At 36.0% G+C, this 19,885-nt stretch overlaps 1 protein-coding gene across 1 annotated transcript in view; it reads right to left on the bottom strand.

Moving 5' to 3' along the window:
• LOC136846587 (uncharacterized) overlaps nucleotides 1–19,885 on the bottom strand; it is a 110,876-nt gene that overhangs the window by 77,008 nt on the left and 13,983 nt on the right. The window lies entirely within an intron of this gene.

The raw sequence follows: 19,885 nt of genomic DNA, 5'->3' as shown, positions 1-19,885 counted from the left end.
AGAAAACGCATGATGCACAGGTGAATGACTATCAAGGCCGGAAAATCTGATATAACTAGTTCACAAAACAACAAAGGTCACAGAAAGGTTACCGGTATATTACCTGACTCATAACGCTTATAAACAAAGGCCAATAATAACAGTAGTAACTGTAAAACATAGATTCTACAACAACTGTTACTACTATCTACTGTTACTACTGCTATTATCATCGGTAGTACCACCGATCACGAGGATTCACTCGTTGCTCATAAGCAAACTAAATCACTGCTACCATTACAGTACTGTAGAAGACAACAGAGGAAACTATGACAATTATCACGACGAAACAAAAACAAGAACAGAAGCAAAGACAAAAATAGCAATGACACAAGTGATTACACACGCACTTGCACAAATACACACACATACACACACTCATATGCATTGTGCGCATGTGTGTATGTATGTATGTGTGTTTTGTTTATTATAGCATGCTCGTTCTTTAGTGACATTGTGCGCTTATGAGTTATGTATAATATATGTGTCGGTTTTAGTAAGCGCGTTCTTCAAAGACATTCCCGCTGTTCAAATTACCTTTTTCAACATTTAAACTATGATTTAAACATAGGGAACCAACCCACCAAGAGCGTATATTTTGACCATACAGTATAATATCCCCCTCCCCCTCACAGTGGCTTTAAATAATGAGACAGCGCGCGCGTCCGGTTGGATTCTTCACGCTCCATAGGAATAATTGTCCCTAACTGCTTATAATTGTCATGAACTCCCTATAATCACCTGTACTTTATTATTTATGCGACGATTCGTTTTCACTTAGAAGCGCCTGCGCTCAAGTAGACCCTGGCTCCAGATGGAGGTTGGTGCTTGCCTTGGATGGCTTGGTGGGGGGCGGTAGCGACGCCACTGATGGGACGGTGGTAGGGGGATGGGGGTCTTGTGCTATAGGTCATGGAAGGAGTCGGTATTGTTGAAAAAGTTAAGTATGCCCTGGTTTTACAGACCACTGAGCTGATTAACAGCTCTCCTAGGGCTGGCCCGAGGATTAGACTTATTTACGTGGCTAAGAACCAATTGGTTACTTAGCAGCGGGACCTACAGCTTATTGTGGAATCTGGAACCACATTATAGCGAGAAATGAATTTCTATCACCAGAAATAAATTGCTCTAATTCTTCATTAGCGGCCGGAGACTCGAACTCGGGCCTAGCGGTGCTAGCCACAACTCTACCGACTCTCCCAACGAGGAACTCGGTATTGTTGAGTAGTGTAAGTACGGTCATGGAATTATCCTATTTTGTTTTTCCTACTTGAAAAAATGAACACTAAACAGGATTCTAGAAAGTCAGTCTCTCTCTCTCTCTCTCTCTCTCTCTCTCTCTCTCTCTCTCTCTCTCTCTCTCTCTCTCTCTCCGGCCTAATCAAATTTGTTTCTTAACGGAAACAGCGCTTACTTACATACCTCTCTACTTATGTAACTATAACCTCTCTTTCTCTGTCACTTTGCATTTAAATCACCTAGCACAACCACCCCTTCTGAGTCTTCTATCCTAACCCTGGGATAGATTCAGGCTCTCCACAAACCATCTCTTTTACATTCCCAGTCTTCCATTCCTTGATCACGTATACAAAGTATCCCATCTTTTTCCCTTTGTCACTTGTTTACCAACAGAATCCTTGAAATACCGCATTTGTAGTCTTTCATCTTTCCACACAATCTCAGTGATACAATCGCTACCCATTTCCTTCACCCTGAATTACCCCAGTCCCCAGCTTCGAAAGATGTAATCAGTTACTGACTGGTCCAGCCCATTGTCTGCTGAAGTTAGGCGAAAGGTGCAGGGCTAGCAACCTCATCCCAGTAATTTTGCTGAGAAACCGGTAGGCCATATACGACCTTTTGGAACCACCCCCTAAGTGAAAAAAGGATAGAGATAAGCTTCAAAAAAAAAAAAAGTTCAAAGAGTATTTAGGCTTGATGTAGTGATGATTCCTGAAGATGAACACACACACACACACACACACACACACACACACACATATATATGTATATATATATATATATATATATATATATATATATATATATATATATATATATATATATATATATATATACATACATACATACATACACACATACTTTACATATATATATATATATATATATATATATATAGTATATATATTAGATATAGAGAAAAAGAAAAAGTATTAAAAATAAGTAATCGACAAACAACGAAAGCCGGTGAGGCAAAGCATATTATTTCTCACGTCCGTAGAATTAATGCCTCATTAAGCAAAGAGCATAAATAAATGGTCGATTCTATATAGGTAGTAATTAGCACAAATTTCCAGATACCGTGCGTGGTCCGTAATTAGTAAACGAACATAAGCGATGCCAACGGCCCTGCGATCATTTAAAGACAGTGGTCTCTACTTATTAGATTGTTGAAATGTCCAGCAGAAAACACTGCTATGTTTCGCGTATTTTAGCATTAACCTGGATCAGTCCTCCTGTAACACTTCTAGCTAATCCTCTCACCTTTTTCCAAAGATGAGTCCCGTAGCGGGGTAGTGCTGACAGCGCTTCTCACGCGGTGCACTGTAGGCATTACTTAAGCCTCTTTGCAGCGTCCCTTCGGTCCGTATAGCGGCAACCCCTTTCATTCCTTTTACTGTACTTTTGTTCATACTCTCTTTCTTCCATTTTACTTTCCACCCTCTCCTAACAATTGTTTTATAGTGCAACTGCGAGGTCTTCGTCCTGTTACACCTTTAAAACCTTTTTACTTTCAATACACACACCAACATACTCACACACACACACACATACATATATATATATATATATATATATATATATATATATATATATATATATATATATATATATATATATATATATATCCATTCTTCACTTGTTAAGTTTAATCAATATTTATATCATTACAACGTTAATATGCATTCTTCCTTATATCACATTCGCAAAATCTTCTACCCGTACTTTCGAACGTTTGTTGTACATAAATGTACATTACGTTTCTTATGCTCAACTATTCGCATTGATCCTTTCAAAACTTATTAAATTGTCGCTGGAAATATTTACATTAATTCCGAAGAATGTCACTTTTACATGATACAAAAGAGTATTGGGAATTCTTATTTAACAATTACAGTCGACTGGATTCCGCTTTTAACGTCTTCCTACTCCCTGCCCCCGGGCCTCTCTTCCAAACCCCTCCCCTGCCCGCCTTCAAAACCCTCTCCCCTCCCCTTCTTCCAACCTCCCTGCCCTCCTCCGTCTTCCTAATCATCCCCGCCCATCATCCAACTCACCTCTTCTAAAACCCCGCCCATCTTCCACCCCCACCCCTCTTCAATCCCCCCCCCCTCCCTTCATTCAAACCCACCCTCCCCGCCCCTACCATCACGACCACCCCTTCCCCTTCTTCTTCCAAGCCCCAACCTTCCCCCTCCCCTTCCAACCACCCCCTACCTCCGCCGTAATGCTTCGTTTCGAAGAAGCAAGGCTGGAATTAACCTTTGTGGAATCTTTGAGAAACCTGTCACATAAACATGCTGGATCCGGATTCGATGGAAGTTGAGCTTGGTTCCAATTACACGCATCACTTCATTGCCGCAAAAGTTCAGTTAATGATACCTCCCCGCGAAGGCAAATAAAAAAAGTTATCCGTAAGTCGCGCGATCGTATGTCAGCCTCATTTTTGAAGTTTTGATGGAAAACATGTCGGTTCTCAAAAAAAAAAAAAAAAAAAAAAATTTGAAGTTGTGTCTGATTACATATTACATTTCACTCTACGCTGTTTCAACACCGTCTTTTTTTTTTTTTTTTTTTCCTTCTCCAAGTTCCGCAGAAACTTTCGAGCGGAGACTGAAAGGTTCGACGTCCGTTCGACAAATAACGACTCGGAGTCTGTAATCACGGCTCCAAAGTCGTAGTTTTGCTAATGCGTTCTCCTAGCGGACGAGAAATTATGACGGCAGCCGTATCATCAGCCAGAATATATTAAAGAAAGACTAACATCGCAAATCTGATTCGGAGAATCAAAAAAAAAAAAAAAAACTGAATGACAGCTATTACAGTTTGTAGAGTTGAAACGAATTCACTAAATTTATTGATAATCGTTGACTCATTCCAGAAGCAGATCTTGCGTGGACATTTTGATTAGCTGATTCCGAACGCCAAACGAGCGTTGGAGCCCGGGGCGGGAGGGGGACTCTGGAAATGCGGGTAGAGCCTGGTGAGTGTTTGATCAGATTTGAACAATATTTACAAAAGGGAATTAACTTTTTTTCTGATAAAAGAATCTTATCTTGGAAGGACTCGGGGAAAGAATTTTATGAAGGTTCCTCGAGAAGACGTTTTATAAAAAAAAAAAAAAAAAAAAAAAAAACAAGAAGGTTTTAACGTCCCGACCCTTGTGGAGAAAGAATTCGCAACCGGTGAAAAAAAGAAGAAGCTTTGACGTCATCAACAAAACGGAAGATGGTAAAATGAAATTTGACTTTGGAGAGAAAAGACAAATAGCTGCAAGATGTGTACTTAGATTGTGCAATGTATTAAAAAACAGATAGCTGTAGCTTCTTGTAATTCATAAGGAAGGGAATACTCTTAATATTTTGTAATTTATCACAGAGAAAATGAAAATTGCATCCCGTATTTGACCGGAAAGAAGATTTATAAATATTCTCTTGATGTATGAAAAACGAGATGAGTATTGTGTTTTGTTATTTATAAAAAACAGTGGCTATAATATCATGCTATTTATCAAACAGACGAACATAGAGATTAGTCGTATATGAGAAAAGAATGGAATTAGAATTTTTTTTTATATAAAAAAACAGTGAATGCAGTTTAGTGTTATTTATATAAAAATTAAATTAAAAAAAAACTAATAATAATAAGAAAAAGAAATTGATTACGTCAAAAAGAATTATCCTTAAAGAATAATTAGTCATTTTTACAACGTTTCTCCTGTAACTAATACATCATGGATAAACCCCGTTTCCTAAAAACCCCTGTAACATCAGCGAGTCGCCCCCTTAGGATAATAATAATAATAATAATAATAATAATAATAATAATAATAATAATAATAATAATTTTTCGTTCATGTTAATACATTCTGCATAACAAAGTGCATTCCTTGTATACATTTTATGCTGTAGATTGCATAAAGTGCATTCATTGTATGCACTTAATGCATTCTGCAGTATAAGTGTATACAATTAATTCATTCAAGAGTGAAAAAAATTATGAAGAATTGGTGCAAAATGCATTTTTTTTTATTTCAGTATTGGTTCATTCATTCAGTGTTCCTCTTCTGCATCAGATGCTCTAGTGGCAGAGGATGGCTACCTTTGGATATAAAGTAGGATCATTCTTACCTCTTTTGGCCAAATGTCGAATGTGCATTTTTAAAATACTTCGTCCCTTTTTGTTGAATCAAGGTTTTCGGAAAAATGTCTTTTAATTCGGAGCAGAAATCAACTGGCTTTTAACGGTAATTATAATTGGGCAATGATAGCTTGTATTATGACTTTCTCTTATTAGTAGGATAATTCGTCTGTTTTTGGGCAAAGTGCCGAATGTGCGTTCTAATAATAATTCGTTCCTTTTTTGGCAAAGTGTCGAATATGCATTTTTGAAATGATTCGTACCTTTTTTGGCAAAATGTCGAATATGTATTTTTGAAATACTTCGTCCCTTTTTCGGCAGTGTCGAATGTGCATTTTTAAAGTACTTCGTCCCTTTTCCGTCAAAGTGTCGAATATGCATTTTAAAATAGAGTTATTTGCATCGACGGTGATTTTATCATTGAATTCTTGTTTCAGCAAAGTATCAGTTCAGTCTCTCACACCATCCAGGATGTATGGTGAGAGAGACAAACTTTTGATAATTGGCTGAAACAGGAAGCCAGTGATAAAATCACCGTCGATGCAGATAACTAAAACAATTTTAGACATGTATATCCGACAGTTTGCCAAAAGAGGGACGAATTATTTAAAAATGCATATTCGACACATTGCCAAAAAAAGGGGCGAATCATTTTAAAAATGGATATTCGACATTTTCCCAAACAAGGTACGAATTATCTTAAAAATGCATATTCGACACTTTGTCAAAAAAGGGACGAATTATTTTTAGAACGCACATTCGACACTTTGCCAAAAAAATTACGAAGTATTTCAAAAATGCATATTCGACACTTTGCCAAAAAAGGGACGAATTATTATTAGAACGCACATTCGACACTTTGCCCAAAAATAGACGAATTATCCTACTAATAAGAGAAAGTCATAATACAAGCTATCATTGCCCAATTATAATTACCGCCAAAAGCCAGTTGATTTCTGCCACGAATTAAAAGACATTTTTCCGAAAACCTTGATTCAACAAAAAGACTGGAGCAACATTTAATTATTAAGTTGATGGTTTGATTGAATCCCTCAACCCTTGTCATAATTGATGGGAACACACCATCAATGAGCGAGTGGCAACGGAATTGTGAGACGGCGGTTTTAGAGAGAGAGAGAGAGAAAGAGTGGCATGGGGGGCGATAGGGACGGGAGAGACACTTATCAGGAGGAGGAGGAGGTGGTGCTCCCCCCCTCCCGTAATACTACGATAGGTTATACCGATAATTGCAAAAGTATGGATTTTTGTATTAATGAAAATATCACTTGATTGAAATCCGTCTCTGATTACTTTTCTCCATCAGGGAGTTTTTAATTACTTTTTTTTATAGTTATTACATTTGACTCTTTCGATTTTAAACATAGTGCGGCATGTGATACTATCTGATACTGTTATCATAATCTTATTTTTAATTGGTTTCCATTCTAGCTATTGAAAGTGAGTAGCACCTCTCTCTCTCTCTCTCTCTCTCTCTCTCTCTCTATATATATATATATATATATATATATATATATATATATATATATATATATATATATATATATATATATATATATATATATATTATATATATGTGTGTGTGTGTGTATGTGTGTAATAGATATATATATGTTTATATATATAGAGAGAGAGAGAGAGAGACTCGTTTGATGCTGATTTGGCTTTTTCCAAGTAATCTGACATTTTCATTGTTTTATATAACCATTAGAGATTCATAAAGAGAGAGAGAGAGAGAGAGAGAGAGAGAAATATCTCAGCAGAGATGAGTGGTCAGTTATTTTTTTTTATTCATACTAAGTAATGACAAACGCAAAATTCTAGCAATAAAGATCGGCTTTTATGTGTAATTCCATAAATTCTATTATACAGTAGTTGCTTACTTGAAACCCTCACAAAACCTGCTGTATCTGAGAACTACTTTTCCTTATTAAAACACAATCCTTGTAATTCTGACTTAGTCGTATTAGAAAAACATAAAAACGTGAAATTCTTCTATTCCCGACTTCATCTTTCACTTCTTCCGTTAATCTCTTATTTCTTATCTTGATTTTCACGGTACCTAAAACCCTTTAACTGACGTATCTTGTTTTTAACTCCAAATTCTCACCCTAATGCACTTTAGGGAATAATCTGATGACTTGCCTTTTATTGACGGCCTGCATTGTCACTGGTGACCTGTCTATTCAGTAATGACCAGCTTAGCCACTGATGACCTGTATATTCAGTAATGGCCTGCTTAGTCACTGATGACCTGTACATTCAGTAATGGCCCGCTTAGTCACTGATGACCTGTATATTCAGTAATGGCCTGTTTAGTCACTGATGACCTGTATATTCAGTAATGGCCTGCTTAGTCACTGATGACCTGTATATTCAGTAATGGCCTGCTCAGTCACTGATGACCTGTATATTCAGCAATGGCCTGCTTAGTCACTGATGACCTGTATATTCAGTAATGGCCTGCTTAGTCGCTGATGACCTGTATGTTCAGTAATGGCCTGCTTAGCCACTGATGACCTGTATATTCAGTAATGGCCTGCTTAGTCACTGATGACCTGTACATTCAGTAATGGCCTGCTAGGTCACTGATGACCTGTATATTCAGTAATGGCCTGTTTAGTCACTGATAACCTGTACATTCAGTAATGGCCAGCTTAGTCACTGATGATCTGTATATTCAGTAATGGCCTGCTTAGTCACTGAGGACACGCTTTGTTATTGATGACCTATGTAGCCATTAATAACCTGCTTAGTCATTACTGACCTGCATAATCTGTAATGACCTGTTAATAACCGGGCTAGACATCGACGTCGCGTAAGTCATTACTGACCTGCATGGTCTGTAAATGACCTGTAAAGTCACTTCTTGCCTGTTTTGTCATTGAGGTCGTGTAAAGTCACTAATGCCCTTTATTGTCATTGGCGACCTGTAAAGTAACTACAGGTCTGTGTAGTCACTGATGGATTACTAAGCCAGTAATGACCTGTTAAGAATCCTACTAGTTACTAAGAGAAATGTCAGCCCCAATGCATGTGGGGTCCTTTAAATGAGTTTTGATCATATCGGAAAAATATTTTTATCATGAGACATTTTTATCATTGATAAAACAAAGAAGCATGCGGGGTCCTTTAAATGAATTGTGATCGTATCGGGGAAATATTTTTATCAATAAATAATTTTATCGTTAAATATTTTTATCGTCAATGACAAAATATTTTATCATTCAAGCAAGACTCGAAACAACGCAATACGAAAACATGAAAAAAAATTATATTTACTAAAGTAATAATTTTATCATTAAATGTTTTTATCATCAATGATAAAATATTTTATCATCCAAGCAAGACTCAAAACAACGCAATAGGAAAACATGAAAAAAAATTAAATTAACTAAATTAATAATTTTTATCATTCAGTGTTTTTACCATCGATAATCAAATATTTTATCGTTCAAGCAAGACTCAAAACAACGCAATGGGGGAAAACATGAAAAAAAATTATATCAACTGAAGAAATAATTTTATCATTAAATGTTTTTATCATCAATAATCAAATATTTTATCGTTCAAGCAAGACTCAAAACAACGCAATGGGGGAAAACACGTACAAAAAAAATTATATAAATAAAAGTAAAATCATTTTCTTTGTTCCGAGTCTACTGTGCGTAACAGCCTCAATAAGGACCACTTAAAATCCACTCCACCCGACGTTCACAGGGCACCAAAAAAAAAAGATAAAATAAAAAAAGATAATAAAAAGGGATAAAAAAAAGACGCCCACATGAAAGGGGTACTAAGGGGTGCTGCTGTCTCTTGAAAAGAAAGGGGCGGGTGCCCGCCCTTTCATTCTGGGACACTGAGCCTATGGCTGGGCGGGGAATAGTTTTGTTAATTGCCTGTGAGGGGTTGGGGGTGGTGAGGGGTTGTGAAAGGGGTTAAGGTGGGGGAAGAAAGGTGCACTGATTTAGGGGAAGGTGAACCTGACGTCGGTGGTGAGAGCTAAGGGGGGGGAAAAAAAATCTAAAAAAATAAATCTCAATTGGCCGACGTTGAACTGATGAGTATTACTCGCTGATTGGTTGTGCCTCCCTCATAATTGGACGTGGGCTTTTCTCATTGGCTGAACTTGATTCTTGACGGCGAATCGGTGCCTTTACATTTTTTGCTGTATGTATAAAAAAAAGGCCTATTCCTTCCCCTCTCCCTCTCGCTCTCTGGCCTATGAAGCCTATGATTAAACAAATGGCGGCTGAATTCACGACTGAGATCGATAGATCTGTTTCGGTTACTTCTTAAATAAGGAAGTTATTATCCTTTTCTCCTTATTTCGGTTTTACTCTCTCTCTCTCTCTCTCTCTCTCTCTCTCTCTCTCAACAAAAAGCAAGATTTAAAAAAGCATGTATAAGTAACGACAGAGAGAGAGTTTCAGCAAGCGTAAGTCAACATAGGCGCGCAAAATGCCTTAGCATTTAGTTCATGTTCGTCAGTTTTATTCCTTAATTGCTGTAGTTCCAGTCAATATTCCCGTCTTCAGTGGGTTGATATGTATGGACGGAACTGAAGAAGAAACGAAGGAAAGAAAGTGGGAGTCTTTCTTTATTGTTTGGTCATTAGGACCAATGGTTAGGACCACGCTCACATCGACCGTCGTGGCCGAATGCAATTTTTGTCGTAATTGATCCATATGTAACTCTTCTAAGTTTGTCTTAAAGTAATTTGACGTTCTATCACATTTTCCAGAATACAGATCGCAGGCACTGATTTCAGTTCGTTACTAAATTAAATAAAATTGTCTTGAGGAAAATGGTCCATTTTTATGCTACAGAACTTTGCATTTAAAATCCCAGGATGTCCTCGAAAAAATATTTGAAGATTAGTGTTCATCCAAATGTCAGGGAAAAGCAGATTTAGAAAAACAGTGTATATTCAATGCCACTGAAAATCTTAGATGGATTTATTAGAAAATAAACATCTGTAGGTTAGTATTTGATCAGATGTCACAAAAAAACAGTTTAAGCAAAACAGTGTACATTTTCATCAGCGTGGAAATTAGGACATTTTATATAATAGTATGAATGGCTTGAGGTACAGGATATTTTATTTGCGATGCCGTATGTTGTTCCTTCATAACATCAATAACATTTCTTATCTACTGTTTTCCCCGTTTACCCAACAAATGACGACCGTGGCCTTTCTGTTTTTAAACCGTGAAAATTGTATTGTATCTTACAGAATTGAAAACGCTACTAAGAACGAACAGTGAAATGCGTCGCACATAAAATGCAGTGCATCTTAATATAATAATAATACGTAGCGTATCTTAACCTAACAGAATGTGGTTTATCTTAACCTAAAGAACAATGTTCGTTCGTCTTTTCATTATAAGAATTATATTTTCACGACCGCTGCCTGTTTTTGCCACATATTGCATGTATCCAGATACAATTAAAAACGTAACAAGTAAAAAATGCGCCGAAGTTTCCTCGGCGCAATCGAGTTTTCTGTACATCGTATAATCAAGGCCACCGAAAATAGATCTATCTTTCGGTGGTCTCGGTATGATGCTGCATGAGCCGCGGCCCATGAAACTCTCAGTCGACCGTGGTGGCATGTGTTGTTGCGTTGTCAGAGGCACGATTATGGCTAATTTTAACCTTAAATAAAAAAAAAAACTACTGAGGCTAGAGGGCTGCAGTTTGGTATGTTTGATGATTGGAGAGTGGATGATCAACGTACCAATTTGCAGCCTTCTATCCTCGGTAGTTTTTAAGATCTGAGGGCGGACAGAAAAAGTGCGGACAGACAGACAAAGCCTGCATAATAGTTTTCTTTTCAGAAAACTAAAAGCGAGAAGATAATAGTCAAAACGCCGTGGATAGAGATAAAGGATAATGTTGAGTGAAAAACTCACGGTCTGTACTTAAGAACATCAGTATCTGTTTGACAGATCGACGAAATAATCTAATAACGAAAAGTTCGGATAAGTTGAATTAGAGTTATAACAGCGAATAAAGCGAAAAAACGGGAATAAAACGATTGGTCACTCGAGTTGCTTTAGATTAAGCTGGCTTTGCGCCTGCACAGGTCCTTACCATTGTAAGTGTGATATAGTGTCAAATAGAATAATTCGCTTCCATAGTATTTGTAGAAAACTGGTATTATTATTATTATTATTATTATTATTATTATTATTATTATTATTATTATTCAGTAGATAAAACCTATCCATATGGAACAAGCCCACAGGGGCCACTGACTTGAAATTCAAGCTTCCAAAGAATATGGTGTTCGTTAGGAGGAAGTAAGAAGAAGTAAAGGGAAATACAGAAAGAGGAGATCCCACTTATTAAAAAAGAAATTTGAATTAATAAATAGATAAATAGATAAAAATGTATTAAAATGCAAGAAGAATAGTATTAAGACAGTAATGCACAGCGTTTTCGCTTGAACTTCTCAAGTTCCAAATGCACGACATCCTCTGGAAGACTGTTCCACTGTCCAACGGTGTCAGGAATAAAGGACCTCTGGAACCGAGAAGTTCGACAGCGAGGCACATTTACTGCACACTGGTGCTGCTGTTCAGCGAATCTGGTTGTTTTCGGCAGATAAAGGGGATCAGAGATCAATACCAGGGATACAACCAAAGGCTTTTAACGATAAGTGTAATAGTTAAAGCTTGAAAGTTTTGCACTCATTACGAGACGAAGGAAGAAAACTCAAATCCCAAATTTTCATAATTTCCTGAATAACAAAGGTACGTTGACTCTTGTGTCTAATTTCTAAATTGCCTAAGTGGGCATCAAGCAGTGATCATAATATTTACAACGATGTTTTCAACATTCCGTGAGACTTCAGGTAAGACGCTTATGCATTTTACGGAAAAATAAAATACGCTAAATACTTCATTTACAATCGCTTCAACATCAATTTAACTCATACCTTAGCCTTTAGATACCGCCGTAGCTCCGCCATGTTTACGCCAAAGAGATGCAAACAGATCACTCAAAAGATTGATGGCACATTCCTCTTGTTCACAAAGAGAGTAAGACTGTATACGCGATAACATCAAAATAAATCATAGGAAGAAAGACACCAGTGAATCATGAGAATAAAGACACCAGCTTCCGGGCCGGGGTTGCAGTTTCCGGTCCAGCTGTAAACTGGTCGAGTTTCAGTGACCTTTCAGTTAACTTATTCCTAAAGATCCAGTCGATGAGTTATCTTATTCAGCAGCAAGTCGTTGTGCCTGCTTTCAGTAAATTTGCCAAGAATTTTGTTTTTGCTGGAGAATAAAGAATTATGAACTATTACTTTCTATCATGGTAATCGAGAGACATAATCTTCATTAAAGAGTAAAAATGACTTGAGACGTAATCGATCATCCCCTTCACAAAAATAAAATGAAATGAAATAAAGATTAATTTATCCATTTTCACGGTACTTCGTTCAACTGGGATTCCTTGCGGAAGCCTTAAGCTAAATTAAATGGAATAAAAATAGAAATCTAATTCACCAGTTCATTTCTAATCAAAGGTTGAGTGTTGTACTCAACATCCACTCTTGAATTCCTAGAGTTTGATATATGATATTCTCCACTTTTTTTTTTTTTGCTAAGCATAAGGAATATTTATACAAAGACTACTGTCGCCCTTCCTGTCTTTTCAAAAAAGTTCGGAAAAAAGAATACCTTTGTTCTTCATTCATCTTCCGCCGTTCTTCTTGGCATCTCCACATTTGCCAACCTCTTCCTCATGTTTCTAAAGTGCTTTGTATTTTAGTCACCTCAAAATACGGGTAATTTAATTTTGCTCTGTAGTTTACGTTACAAACGCGTCTTCTCTTTATCTTGCGTTCAGTTTCATTTTCTCGTTATCTAGCGTCATTGTCCATTTTTGTTCGGTTTTAATCTCATCGTTAAGATCTAATTCTTTCATTAGTTACATCTAGCGTAACGGTCCATTTTTGTTCTGTTAATCTCATCATTACGATCTAATTCTTGCATTAGTTATATCTATAGCGTCACGGGCCATTTTTGTTCCGTTAATCTCATCAATGCGATCTAATTCTTGCATTTGTTACATCTAGCGTCACGGTCCATTTTTTGGTCGTTAATCTCATCGTTACGATCTAATTCTTTCATTAGTTACATCTAGCGTCACGGTCCATTTTTGTTCTGTTAATCTCATAGTACGATCTAATTCTTGCATGAAGTACATCTACGTAGAGTCACGGCCCATTTTTTCATTACGATCTAATTCTTTCAACAGTTACATCTAGCATCATGTCCATTTTTGTTCTGTTAATCTCATCATTACAATCTAATTCTTGCATTAGTTACATCTAGTGTCACGGCCCAATTTGGCCTGTCAATCTCATCGTTACAACCTAATTCTTGCATTAGTTACATCTAGCGCAATGGTCCATTTTTGTTCTGTTAATCTCATCATTACAATCTAATTCTTTCATTAGTTACATCTAGTGTCACGGCCCAATTTGGCCTGTCAATCTCATCATTACAACCTAATTCTTGCATTAGTTACATCTAGTGTCATGGTCCATTTTTTTAATCTCATCGCTACGATCTAATTCTTGCATTAGTCACATCTAGTGTCACAGTCCATTTTGTTCTGTTAATTTCATTGTTACGATCTAATTCTTTCATTAGTTACATCTAGAGTCACCGTCCATTTTTGTTCTGTTAATCTCATCATTACGCTCTAATTCTTTCATTAGTTACATCTAGCGTCACGGTTCATTTTTGTTCTGTTAATCTTATCATTACGTTCTAATTCTTTCATTAATTACATCTAGCGTCACGGTCCATTTTTGTTCTGTTAATCTCATCATTACGCTCTAATTCTTTCATTAGCTACATCTAGCGTCACGTCCATTTTTGTTCTGTTAATTTTATCATTACGCTCTAATTCTTTCATTAATTACATCTAGCGTCACGGTCCATTTTTGTTCTGTTAATCTCATCATTACGCTCTAATTCTTTCATTAGTTACATCTAGCGTCACGGTTCATTTTTGTTCTGTTAATCTCATCATTACGCTCTAATTTTTTCATTAATTACATCTAGCGTCACGGTCCATTTTGTTCTGTTAATCTCATCATTACGCTAATCTTTCATTAATTACATCTAGCTCATGGTCCATTTTTGTTAATTCATTTCATTATTAATTACATCTAGCCATCACGGTCCATTTTTGTTCTGTTAATCTCATCATTACGCTCTAATTCTTTCATTAATTACATCTAGCGTCACGGTCCATTTTTGTTCTGTTAATCTCATCATTACGCTCTAATTCTTTCATTAGCTACATCTAGCGTCACGGTCCATTTTTGTTCTGTTAATCTCATCATTACGCTCTAATTCTTTCATTAATTACATCCAGCGTCACGGTCCATTTTTGTTCTGTTAATCTCATCATTACGCTCTAATTCTTTCATTAATTACATCTAGCGTCACGGTCCATTTTTGTTTGTTAATCTCATCATTACGCTCTAATTCTTTCATTAGTTACATCTAGCGTCACAGTCCATTTTTGTTCTGTTAATCTCATGATTACGCTCTAATTCTTTCATTATTATCTAGCGCCATGGTTCATTTTTGCTCTGTCAATCTCATCATTACACTCTAATTCTTTCATTAGTTACATCTAGCGTCACGGTCCATTTTTGTTCTGTTGATCTCATCATTACAGTCTAATTCTTTCATTAGGTACATCTAGCGTCACGGTCCATTTTTGTTCTGTTAATCTCATCATTACAGTCTAATTCTTTCATTAATTACATCTAGCGTCACGGTCCATTTTTATTCTGTTAGTCTCATCATTACGCTCTAATTCTTTCATTAGTTACATCTAGCGTCACGGTCCATTTTTGTTCTGTTGATCATCATTACGATCTAATTCTTTCATTAATTACATCTAGCGTCACGGTCCATTTTTATTCTGTTAATCTCATCATTACAGCTCTAATTCTTTCATTAATTACATCTAGCGTCACGGTCCATTTTTGTTCTGTTAATCTCATCATTACAGTCTAATTCTTTCATTAATTACATCTAGCGTCACGGTCCATTTTTATTCTGTTAGTCTCATCATTACGTTCTAATTCTTTCATTAGTTACATCTAGCGTCACGGTCCATTTTTGTTCTGTTGATCCCATCATTACGATCTAATTCTTCCATTAGTTACATCTAGCGTCACGGTCCATTTTTATTCTGTTAATCTCATCATTACAGTCTAATTCTTTCATTAGTTACATCTAGCGTCACGGTCCATTTTTGTTCTGTTAATCTCATCATTACAGTCTAATTCTTTCATTAATTACATCTAGCGTCACGGTCCATTTTTGTTCTGTTGATCTCATCATTATTAGTTACATCTAATTAACTTTCATTACAGTCTATTATTAGTTACATCTAGCGTCACGGTCCATTTTTGTTCTGTTGATCTCATCATTACGATCTAATTCTTTCATTAGTTACATCTAGCGTCACGGTCCATTTTTGTTCTGTTGATCTCATCATTACAGTCTAATTCTTTCATTAGGTACATCTAGCGTCACGGTCCATTTTTATTCTGTTAGTCTCATCATTACGCTCTAATTCTTTCATTAGTTACATCTAGCGTCACGGTCCATTTTTGTTCTGTTAATCTCATCATTACAGTCATTCTCATTAGGCACATCTAGCGTCACGGTCCATTTTTGTTCTGTTGATCTCATCATTACGCTCTAATTCTATCGTTAGTTACATCTAGCGTCACAGTCCATTTTTTTCTGGTAATCTCATCATTACGATCTAATTCTTGCATTAGTTACATCTAGCATCACAGTCCATTTTTTCTGTTAATCTCATCATTACGATCTAATTCTTTCATTAGTTATATCTAGCGTCACGGTCCATTTTTGTTCCGTGAATCTCATCCATTTTTTTTTTTCGATCTCAATTCTTACCCCTTGCATTAGTTACATCTAGCGTCACGGTCCATTTTTATTCTGTTAATCTCATCATTACGATCTAATTCTTGCATTAGTTATATCTAGCGTCACGGTCCATTTTTATTCTGTTAATCTCATCATTACGATCTAATTCTTGCATTAGTTACATCTAGCGTCACGGTCCATTTTTATTCTGTTAATCTCATCATTACGATCTAATTCTTGCATTAGTTACATGTAGCGTCACAGTCCATTTTTGTTCTGTTAATCTCATCATTACGATCTAATTCTGTCATAACTTATGAACCTCTGTATTCCGACTACTGTATTGCGCTGCAGATTCCGTCACGCATTAATATAATCATTACGAATGACGTCATCAAGAGAGAGAGAGAACGATACAAATACGTACAAACATTGACAACCTTCCGTTGAGCTCAACGAAAGAGTCATCTCCGCTCTTTCAATGTGGCTTTGTACCAAACATCAATCCACGTCTCCCCACATATACTTTTGTTTTTCCCTCTACTGCAAGGCTTCAGAAGTCTCTACCTGCCCCGTCTTTCCCCGACTTTCGATGGTTAAGCCCCATTCTCTTTTAGTCCTCCGTTCCTTTCCTTACCACTCGCTAGGAAGGTTTTTACTTTATACTTTCGTTTTATATTTCGTCAGCGAAGGTCACTGAAACAGGCGTCCGGACATTCTGAGAAGTCAGCAAATATTGGAATGGATCCTTAAGTATTTTGGTGGATGACGTAACTCTTCATTCTGTAACTGCTACTTTTTTCTATTCATATACGTGACGTAATTTCTCATTCTGTAATCGCTAATCTCTCTATTCATGTACATGATGTAATTTTTCATTTTGTAACTGCTACTTTTTTATCCATGTACTTGATGTAACTTTTCGTTCTGTAGCTGCTGCTTTTTTATTTATGTACATGATGTAATTTTTCATTCTGTAACTGTTGCTTTTCTTATTCAAATACATGATGTAATTTTTAATTCTGTAACTACTACTTTTTTATTCATGTACATGATGTAACTTGTCACTCTGTAACTGCTACTTTTTTCATTCACGTATATGACGTAATTTTTCATTCTGTAATTATTTTTATCTATATTTTATCTCATTATTGTTTATGAAAAAACACCGGAAGAACGTATATGCAATGTTTAAGAGAGAGAGAGAGAGAGAGAGAAAATAAAATTTCGAAATACTTTATTTGATTTAATACGCGTCAGTTCGAATCATTATTGTGGTGTTCTTGCAAGTGAAATGAAAATACCTACGCTTTTCGCTTTCATAAAATCCTACAAAATCTTAAAACCCGAATTAATATTTGAGACGCACAACGTAGAGCTTAGCCAAAAACAAGAGAGGGGAGGGAGAAGGGTGGAGGATAGGGAGGTGGGAGGAGGAGGAAATAAACCGAAAAAAAGAAAAATAATCCAAAATATATTGTGAAATTTCTGTCGGTCGCAAAAAGCGTGCGCACATAAGGAAAAAAAATATCTGTAGCACAGACCACTGCGGGAGAATTGAATTTTTTTTTTTTTACGCAAGACTCCTCCGCATCCCCCTGGAAAATTCTGGCCTTCAAGAAAAAAAAAAAAGGGCTTCAAAGTTTCAACCTCCAAAATCCTGGCATGGAGATAAAAAAAAAAAAAATTCACCCTTTTGCCGTTGGGTTAGTAGTAGATTCTGTTGCGCTACCAATCTCTCTCTCTCTCTCTCTCTCTCTCTCTCTCTCTCTCTCTCTAGTTCATTGCAACCGGGTTACTCTTCACCGCTTTATAAACTCATAAAACTTACTTTTCTCTATCTTCTTTATTTGCTTTTTTTATATGTCCGCCATCTCTCTCTCTCTCTCTCTCTCTCTCTCTCTCTCTCTCATTTCAACCGCGTTACTCTTCTCCGTTTTATACGCTCAAGCGTTTACTTTTCTCTATCTCCCTTTTTTCTTTGTGTTTTTATATGGCCGTCAACATTATTACAAATCTCTCTCCGCCTCTCTTTCTCTCTAGTTCATTTCAAACGGGTTACTCTTCACCGTTTTATAAACTCATAAAACTTACTTTTCTCAGTCTCCTTTTCTCTCTTTGTTCTTTTTATTACTGTCATCATTATTCCCAATTTCTTTCAATAATCAAACATTCGCATTATTTACTCTTCCGCTTTTGTTTCTTCCTCCTCCTCCGTCATGTCTCAGTCTCCTCCATTCCTTCCCGGAACTATTTTTCACCAAATCTTAAGCCTCTCTTCTCTAAAGTCTCAGTCAATAGTAGCCTTCCACCCTACCGAGAGAGAGAGAGAGAGAGAGAGAGAGAGAGAGAGAGAGAGAGAGAGAGAGCTCTCTCATCTTCTACACCCGCATCTACTCCCGAGGTTTCAAGGATTTTCTTTCTTCTACTTTTAAGATGCAGAATTGAACTCTCTCTCTGTCTCTCTCTCTGCAAACACAAACGCACACACACACACACACACACACACACACATATATATATATATATATATATATATATATATATATATATATATATATATTTATTTATTTATATAAATTTGACTCATATCATGACCTGTGTGGGTCAATTGGTAGCGCCGTGCCTTTCAGTTGACAGACCTGGGTTCGATCCCGATGTGAGTCAGAAATTTATTTGTTACTCACGTGATTGTGTGTTGTTTACTTTATATATATTTATATAAATGTTATATATATAATATATATATATGTATATATATATATTATATATATATATTATATTATTTATTCTGTGACGTATGCAAATAAGTATTACTAAAATAATTGTGCATGTATTTCGAAGGGGAACTAGGCCGTGATCAGTGAAAAGAAGACCTACGTTCATAGGTATTCATAAAGAAAATCATTTTCTTATCACAAAGAAAATTATAGGAAAACTTACGTTTTGTGAACGAAATAGCAAATCCAAAACGCTTTGAAACACGTAATTTAGAAGGCGCTGGATTTGACTTGTAAAATGAATCTAATATTCTTGGCAAATGAATCTAATATTCTTGGTAAAATTAATTTAATATTTTTGTCATATGAATCTAATATTCTTGTAAAATTGATTTAATATTCATGTCATATGAATCAATTCTTGTCAAATGAATCTAATAGTCTTGTCATATGAATCTAATATTTTTTGTAAAGTGAATCTGATATTCTTGACAAATGAATCTAATATTCTTGTAAAATTAATTTAATATTCTTGTCATATGAATCTAATAATCTTGTAAAATGAATCTAATATTCTTGTCATATGAATCTAATAATTTTGTCAAATGAATCTAATATTCTTGGAAAGTGAATCTGATATTCTTGGGAAATGAATCTCATATTCTTGGAAAATGAATCTAATATTCTCGTAAAATGAATTTAATAATAATGTCAAATAAATCTGTTCTTGTAAAATGAATCAAATATTCTTGTAAAATTAATTAAATATTCATGGGGTTCGATGTC

The sequence above is a fragment of the Macrobrachium rosenbergii genome, chromosome 15 (genome assembly GCF_040412425.1).
Source record: "Macrobrachium rosenbergii isolate ZJJX-2024 chromosome 15, ASM4041242v1, whole genome shotgun sequence".
Taxonomy (NCBI): Eukaryota; Metazoa; Arthropoda; class Malacostraca; order Decapoda; family Palaemonidae; genus Macrobrachium; species Macrobrachium rosenbergii.
Note: the sequence above shows the minus strand (reverse complement) of the source record. Positions and strands in the feature narration are given on the sequence as shown.